Raw genomic sequence first — 8,659 nt, forward strand, 5'->3', positions numbered from 1 at the left:
AAGTAAAGTAGCAATTCAGTTCTCCTGATGCTATTATTTTCCCCACATTGCACATTAGTGGAACTGAGGCTGAGGTCATTTAGTGTCCCTTAAAGTTATGGGGTAAATCAGGGGCAGATCTGGGCTAAGAAGCCAGAACAACCTGTAGGTGGATGTAGAGGCATCTTCCCTCATCCATTCACTTACTCTCTTCTCTCTGCACTCCCTCAGTTCCATTCCTCTCACCCTTTCATAAAAATGTACTCTAAATCCACTCTAAGCTATTTTCCAGAAGCAGTTTCCCAGGCCCGAGCTCAAACAAGCCTTATGCAATTCTGCCTTGTCTTGGTGCCACCAAGCACATGGGGCCACCACATTCCCACATCCCAAGTGCAGGATGCATAACCAATTATGTCATTTGTATTTTAAATTCCTCCTTTTCTAGCTCTTAAAATAGACATACGATGATCTGCAGGGGTGCCTCTTGAGGTCTTTCGTGCCCAAAGTGCTGAAGAGAGGTGTTGTTTGCGTAAGACAACCTAACTTTTCACACGGAGACAATGGGTCACCTACCTCAGAGAGTTCCTTCACGTTTTAAATGAGATGCTGAACAAGAAAGTCCCTGTGTTCTCTAAGCACTGAAGTGTCAATGATTGTTGTTTTTGCTATACTGACAATTTCAGAAGAATATGAACATCTTACCAAATATTTTATGATGAAACTCAAACCCTTTGGGAAGGAAATGCTTGTGCAAACCTGGCCGCTCCTCGGCTTTTTCTGCCAGCTTATACACTGAGTTAGCATTGTTGACTTTTCTGTAAGTGTTCTCTGCATCACCTCTCCTCTGAGCCTCTGGGGTTGTGTCTAATCCTACCAGAGAGTGGATTTCAATAGGTAATCAGAAATGCAATTTTGTGTTTTTGGTTCAAAGCCTCTTCTGGGTGGGTGGAAAATGAACACTGCAAACACACAGCTCCTAATTGGCTAGCAGAGAATTAAATTTGTCCTATTTTCCAGCAAGACTCAGCTCCTATTGCTGCCCATCGTGGTGCTCAGTCTGGAATAGATCACCATGTTAAAATAAACACTCCTTTCTTTATCTGAAGGGCTTTAGCCCAGTAATTTGAAACAAAATGCTTGCCATTTTAAAAGTTCAAGAACTCTTTAGGTCTTAGGATGGATTTGTGGATAATATTCTAAAAGAAGGCGAAACAGAAGCCATTTATTAGATGTCATGATTAGCAAAACAGCTTTGTGAGTATTTGGATATGCTTGACTGAGAAGTGTGCTGGATTGCCTCAAAAAGAAAATAAGTGAACATTGTTAGAAATAACTGTGAGGTTGAGAAATCACAGCTCCCCATATCTCAAAATCTTTCCATGTCTCTGTGCATAAATACAAATAAGAAGTGGCAGTTTTCTCTTAAACAGAACAAGCTTGCATTCCTTAGTATCCCCCCAAAGTCCTCCAGAAAAAGGAGTAGAGGAGTCACTGGATGCTGGAGCTTTCTGAGGACCCTACGGTTCCAGGCTTCCTAGGGGACCTGGTCTCTTTAGCTGGATGGTTCACGAGCTGTTGAGTATAGAGGGCTTCACTTACACTCCAGGCTCTAGCCACAGTCAGCAGGGCTCCCATGAGACCACACAGCCACAATTGCCTGCTCATGTAGTTGTTCCTGGTTCCTGTGGTGCTCTTGTTACTTTAGGTATGGTGGTCTACACCAAGCCCACCAATGCCATTGTTAGTTTTCAGAGCTGCAGTCAGCAAAGCATTCATTGCTTGTAGAATCTGATTCCATTCTAATCTTAACACCACTGAACTGTACACTTAGAATGGCTAAGGTGGAGATTTTTATGCTATATGTCTTTTTCTGCAAAACAGCAACCAGCCAAAACAAAACAAAAACAAACGAACAAACAAAAAACAATTGAATAACCTTATTGCCCAGCTCTCGAAACTCCAGAGATTCCCATCGTAGATGAGTAAAAGCCCCATTCAACAAGACATCACCAAGATGCCCACTGACCAAGGCCTCATCTTTACATTATCCTGCTTCTACCCCCAGCCCTTCTGAAAGTGTCCCCGTGCCTACACCTGCTCCGTGCCAGGCCTTTGTACATGCTGCCTTCTCTGCCCTACACTGTTCTCTATACACATTCACATGGCATTTTCAGTTCTTTTAAGTCTTTACTTCAGTTCATTCTCAGAACTTCCTGGGTGACTGTCTAAAGCAGTGTTCCTTTCTGCTCTATTAATTTCTTTTTGAAAACTTCATTTGGAGCATTGTTAACTGCCCTGATGTTGTTTTTCTGTGTATATATACATTTCTTCTTTATCTCCCCAGCTAAAATGCTAGTTTGCTAGTTCAGAGTGCTTTTTCAAATCTCTTATTTATTGATCCGTGTATCTCAGATATTTGGCTGCATTAAGTATTTGTTGAATGACCGACAGATGAATAAATGAAAGTGTGAAAATGATGCTCCAGGGCTGGTTCTGCAGTCAGTCCTCAAGGTTCTAAAGCAGAGGCCAGAAACAGTCCAGGCAACTGTAGAAGTGATGGCTGGCTGTGGTCCCTTCTGCAGTTCAGATCCCCCGCCCTCGCTTAAGGCCACCCTGGGTGTTTGGGGAGGCTGAGGAGCAGGACTGTAATCACCTTCTCTTCTTGCCTGTGTTTCCTGACAGTCTTCAGGTCACACCTTCCCCTTGCTCATGCTGCCTGGATCTCTGCCTCTCAACTTCGGTTTCAAAGAATTAAAGTCTCAGCGTGCCATTTACACATCTGTGACAAGGAAAACAGGCCTGTTGCATATAGGACTGTATGCAATTATCGCCACCTCTCACAGAGACACTGGCGATTTTATTGGATTTTGCTAAAAGTTTTTAAAAAGGAGGAAAATGTTTATCCACTGTCCCTGCTTTAGCCTGCAGTGTCCCACAAAACATGCCTTCTAGCTTGATCTTTGAGGGCCTGGTGGGTTTTTAATTCAACCTTAACCTTGGCTTTGACCCCTCACCTCTTCCTCCCAAGCCCAAGTGCCTTGTCTTTGCACCTGGACTGACTGGGATACTCTTCAACGCTCAAGTCGTCTTCCTATGGCAATAGTCACTGTCACCTAGTGCAGGCTGCCTGCATCTGCTCCAGCACAGCTAGGATGACCTGCCAACTTCCCTGGGCTCACTTTAATTTTGTTTTGGTTGTGACATGGGATCTGGGTCTGGGAGTCCTCCCTGGGACTAGGCTGATCTCCAACCCAGATACATTTGTGCTTGGAAAGCTGATCACGCACATGGCTGAGTAAGACTTTTTCCTTATTTTCTCAGATGATTTTTATTCTATCCTTAGAGCCAGAGGTTAGGCTGGGATACTTTCTCAGGCTCTTATTAGAATGTAATAAAGTAAGTTATTGGGTGTATACATTGGAATTCATAGGATTATGGTTTTCAGCTTGAAGGTTGTCAGTATTTATTATTATTTTGCTAAACTAGGATATTTAATGATGTTTAAAGGGAATTCAGGAAAAGTAGATCTTACCTGAACAAGGTTGGAAGGAAGGAACACAAGGGAGGCTTGGGAGCCTGTGAACAGTGCAGTTCTGATTGTGTGCAGAGGTACCTGTGGTCTCATGGAGAGCTGAAAGAGGGTGGATGATCCATTTTAACAATTCAGAATAGGATTGTGGTTAGGCTTGGTGACACAGGCCTGTAATTCCAGCACTGGGGAGTCTGACACAGGAGGGTCATGACTTCAAGGCCAATCTAGGATGCAAAGTAAGACCCTGTCTCAAACAAAGTAACAGCAAAAAATACAACCCCAAACAAAATTGGATTCTGAAGGTGATGGGGGAGCTACTGAAGGGTTCAAAGCTCAGTAATGTTTATATTTATAAAATATCACTCTGCTACAAAATGGACTGTGGGTCAGAGAGGAGAAGTATGAAGGGGCTGGAAGGTTATAGTATTAAATCAGGTAAAGGACAGAGGCAGCTTGAACAAGGCTATGGCAATCGCAATGCAGAAAAGTGGGTAAAAATGTTACACAAAGTTCCACAGACCATCTCCCCTTTACTCTATCCCTGTCACACGTACACAGTGATTCCTACTTTTAATATATTGAATTATTTGGTACATTTATTTTTATTGCCTTTTATTTATTGCAGTGCCTAGGTCATATTCAGAAGATAATGCTCATGGTGCTCTTTCCCACCCTGAGGCTCTTCTCTTCCTTCTGCAATGTTCCCTGGGCCTTGTGTGTGTGTTGATACAGATGCCTCATTTAGGAGTGAGCCCTCAAGAGTTCTTTATTCTCATCACTTTGACCAGCTATGAATCTGTTTTAACCATTGCCCTCTGCCAAAAGAGCCTTCTCTGACCAAGGCCGAGAGACTTCTGCTAGCCTGTGGATATAGACATAAATATTTAGAAGTTTAACTACATGTCCACTTAGACAATCAGTAGTAGATCCACCCCCAACCCCCAGAGCCTGTGACTTCCCTAACCATAGGCTTTAGACTATGTAGATTTACAGTACCAAGCATGAATCCTCCTGTGGAATGGGCCTCAAAGCCAACCAGAAAGTGGTTGGTTTACCCCCAAACAGTCATGCCAATATTGCATTAGTGGGTATATCTTGCCTGACAAGTCAGTATTATAGCTCACAGTTTTCATAGCTGGGCAAGAAAATTGATGAGTTTTCTTTCGCAGCAGCTTGTATAACACTTGGTACCTGAAGTTACTGGCAGGGCGAAAGCTTTCAGCTCAGTTCCAGCTTGATTTTTCTGTGTCCTGTATCCCAAGTGTGTTGTGTCTTCCTATCTAATTTTGATGATCGACCAAGCACAGTAACAATAGCCTGTATTGTTTTTGGGAGCTCCTGGCAGCTCCCTGGCCAATAACTCATAGAGAGATCACTTGCACCTGGCACCAGAATCTTGGTTTAAAAACCTGTGACTTCTGGGAGCTGCATTATCCATCCATGCAAGATATATAAAAACCTACTCCTCTACAAGCTAACTAAAAAACATGGTTAAAAATAAAGGACCTACGTATTTGAATCTAAGATCCACATATAAGAGAGAATATATGACATTTGTCTTTCTGTGCCTGTTACCTCATTAAATTTAATATTTTCCAGTTCCATCCATTATTCTGCAAGTTCCATTTTTCTTTAGTGCTGAATAGAATTCTATTGTGTAAATGTACCACATTTTTATTTTCTATTCATCAGTTAATGGGCACTTAGACTGCTTCCATTTTCTAACTCTCACAAACAGAGCAGCAACCAACATGGCAGTGCAGGCATCTCTGTTGTGGGTATAGAGTGCTTTGGGTCTATGCCCAGAGGTGGAAAATTGGGGTCATGTAGTAAGGCCATTTTTAACTTTTTGAGAAATCTTGAGTCTTTTGTGGTTTGATAATTAATTTTTTAAAGCAGACTTTATTTTTTAGAGCACTTTCAAGTTGAGGGCAACATCAAATGGGAGGTATACAGATTCCCCATATGACCCCTGACTCTCTTATAAACAGACGAAAAATGTTTCAGTGTCTGAACATGACAGTTTATTCATGCACTCACCTCCTGAAGGACATCTTACTTTCAATGTTTGTGCCTGTAAATAAAGCCACAACAAACACTCATGTGCTAGCTTTTGTGTGGATGTAAATCTTTAACTACTCTGGATAGATATTTAGGATCATGATCATTATATCATATGTTGAGCCTATGTTTAGGCTTATGAGTAACTCACAAACTTCCTTCCTTCCAAAATTCCTGTACCATTTATGTTGCCACCAGCAGTTAATGAGAATTACTTCTATTGCTCTAAAGTTTTGTCAGCATTTGATGCTGGCTTTAGCCACTCTTAATGGGCATGTAGTGCTATTCATTGTTGCTTTAATTTGCAATCCCTAAGTGACATACAGTATTGAAGGCTTTTTCATATGCTAACTTGCCACCTGTATATCTACTTTGGTGAGATATGTATACAGATTTTATACCCACTTTAAAAGTTATTATCTCCTTCTTGTTGAGTTTCACTGCTGTTATCTGGGTTTTGGGGTGATGGGCGAGTTTGAAGCAGGGTTGTGGGTAGTCAGACTAGCCTTGAGCTCCTGTTTCCATTTCCCAAGGGCTTGGACTTATAGTTATGCACCATCATGCTTGGGCTTTTGAATTTTTTCTCTTCTTTTCTTGAATTTTTGTATATTTCATACATAAAATCATCTTCATACCCTTCCTCCATTCCCCTTTGGCATCCTCCCATAGCGCCTCCTCCCCCACTAGAGTTCATACATTCTGTCATTTGTGTTAAGGCCTATTATTAAAGTTAGTGTCCTGAGATGCCCGTCAGTGCAAGTTCATCCACCAGGGTTTAGTCAGTCTATCTAGAGTTTCTCCCTTTGAAAAGATCAGCTCTTCCTCACCCAGCAGTAATCAGCTGCCAATAATTCTTTGACTAAGATTGGGACTTACTGTTTATTTCCACAGTTCTGTGCTGGGTTTTTGTCTGCCTAAGTTTGCATGGGTCTTGTGCATGCTGACACCATTGCTGTAGGTTTGTGTGAGAAGGGTCCCAGGTGTCTGTAGGACCATTTCTGTATAGTCATGTACCTCATCCCTGGCTCTCACACTCTTTCCACCCCCTCTTCCGCAATGGTCCCTGAGCCTTGGGTGGGTGAACCTCAATATAGGAGTCCTGTCCAAAGACCTATACTCTTCAGACTCTTATTCTCTATGTTTTGGCCATTTGTGACCTTTTGTGTTCCTGGCCCTCTGTTGCATGAAGGAGCTACATTGATGAGAACTGAAAGATGCGTCAGTGTTCTCGTCATCCCTTGTTCTTTGTTCCTTGAGTCTTAGGTGTAGAGGTTGTACCCTAGATGTGCTACTTAGGCTTGGGCAATTCACAGAGGATCTCTGTGTATGACCAGTGGTGTAACTATGCAATAATCTCTGTCTGTTGAAAAAGAAGCTACTTTGGTGAGTGGTGACTGGGATACCTGTCTGCAAATTCAAGGACCCATACCCTGCACATAGTGAGAAATTATATTTGTCTAGGGGTACGAAAGCCTTGGGTTTTCTCTAAGATCTATGACCTCTCTAGCTATGTGTATTTGGCTAGGTTTACAGGACCAGACATGAATTTCCTCCCATTGAGTGGGCATTAAGTCCAATTAGGAAGCTGTTGATTGCCCCCTCCCACTTTGTGTGGGACGAACATAATGAACAATGTATTTTGCAGAGGTGAACATTTTACTCCTCATGAAATCTAACATCAATATTTTCTTTCATGGATCATGGTGTGGGTGCTGCAAAAAGTCATCCTCAAATCCAGGTCACCTAGGCGATTCTCCTAGCCCATGTTCCAGAAGTTTTGTAGCTGTGTGGCTTTCTTTTGGGTCCATGATACAGTTTGAGTCACTCTTTTGAAGGGTGTGACCTTATCTGTAGGTTCACTTTTTAAGTAGATGTCCAGGTGTTCTAGCGCTGCTTTTATAAAGACTGTCCCTGTTCAGCATGGAAGAAGCCAGAGCGGTCTGTGTTCCGATTCCCTATTGGCAATTTGGATAACCTCTTCAGAGGATGGTGTGATAAGAATAGGAGGTAGGAATTGGTTAGGCAGTTAGGGTAAAAAGGCCCCAAAGAAAAGTAGCCAGTTTCTTGGCTAAAAGTCAAAATGTCCTCCTTGGGCTTCTTAGCAACATACTTTGTTCCAAAGGCCAAAAACGTCAAAACTATTTTGGAGCTTGTATATAATCTTTAAAAGATTTTAGGGTTACCTCTTCAGAAGGGGGAATGTTAGAGTAGCCAAAAGCACCATAAAAATAATAAATGAAAGAAGAAAAAAAAAAGAAAATAAAAAGAGTGATGGGGAGATATGGGAGGTGTTGGAGGGGAGGGAGTGGGAATGGATTTGATCAAAACACCTTATATGCATGTATGAAATTCTCAATAAAGTTTTTTTGAAAGTTAAAAAAATCAGAGGGAACCATATTAATTGAACAACCTACTGACAGATTATACATACAGTTAGCTCAAGGAATATAATATATGTCTAGGCATGGTTTATCTGAGAACATTTGGTCTTTGCCCAAGGTTTATCTACATGGAACATGGTAATTAAAAGTACCAGAGTTCTTGGATGTTTAACGGCCATACTCATGGCCAATGCTAATTTTGTCAGAGGGACATAAAGGACAGTTTTTGCTACTTGCCCTCCTAGGTCAACTAAATTCCAGGGGACTATGTGCATCTCTCAAAATGTCCTGTAACTGTGGTGGGTCACTTGTCCTTTTGGTCAAGGAGGCCATGGAGACTTCACCAAATGGACTTGAACCGGTGTCCAGTCTACAAGGAGGAGGGTCAACACAGAGGAAACATTTCCTCCATGCTTCCAAGTTAAAGCCAGCCATGGTCAAGTAGGGCCTTTGACTTATCTTCACATAGATGGAACTGGTAAAAGAAAGGAGCCAGGAGCTCTTCCCAAGTCCTTGTGACCCCTGAGGAACAGATCCTCAAACGACCTTAAGAGTAAAAATAAATTGGTGTTTATCTGGGCCAACCGTATGGTCTTAAACACCCAAAAGGAAAGTATAACCAAAGATTGAAGGGGTCAATATAATTTTTTAAGAGTCCATATGCATCACTAAGGGCTACGTAACAAGCACCAATGCCAGGTAGGAG

This window comes from Nannospalax galili, unplaced genomic scaffold (assembly GCF_000622305.1).
Source record: "Nannospalax galili isolate Female #2095 unplaced genomic scaffold, S.galili_v1.0 scaffold680, whole genome shotgun sequence".
Lineage (NCBI taxonomy): Eukaryota > Metazoa > Chordata > Mammalia > Rodentia > Spalacidae > Nannospalax > Nannospalax galili.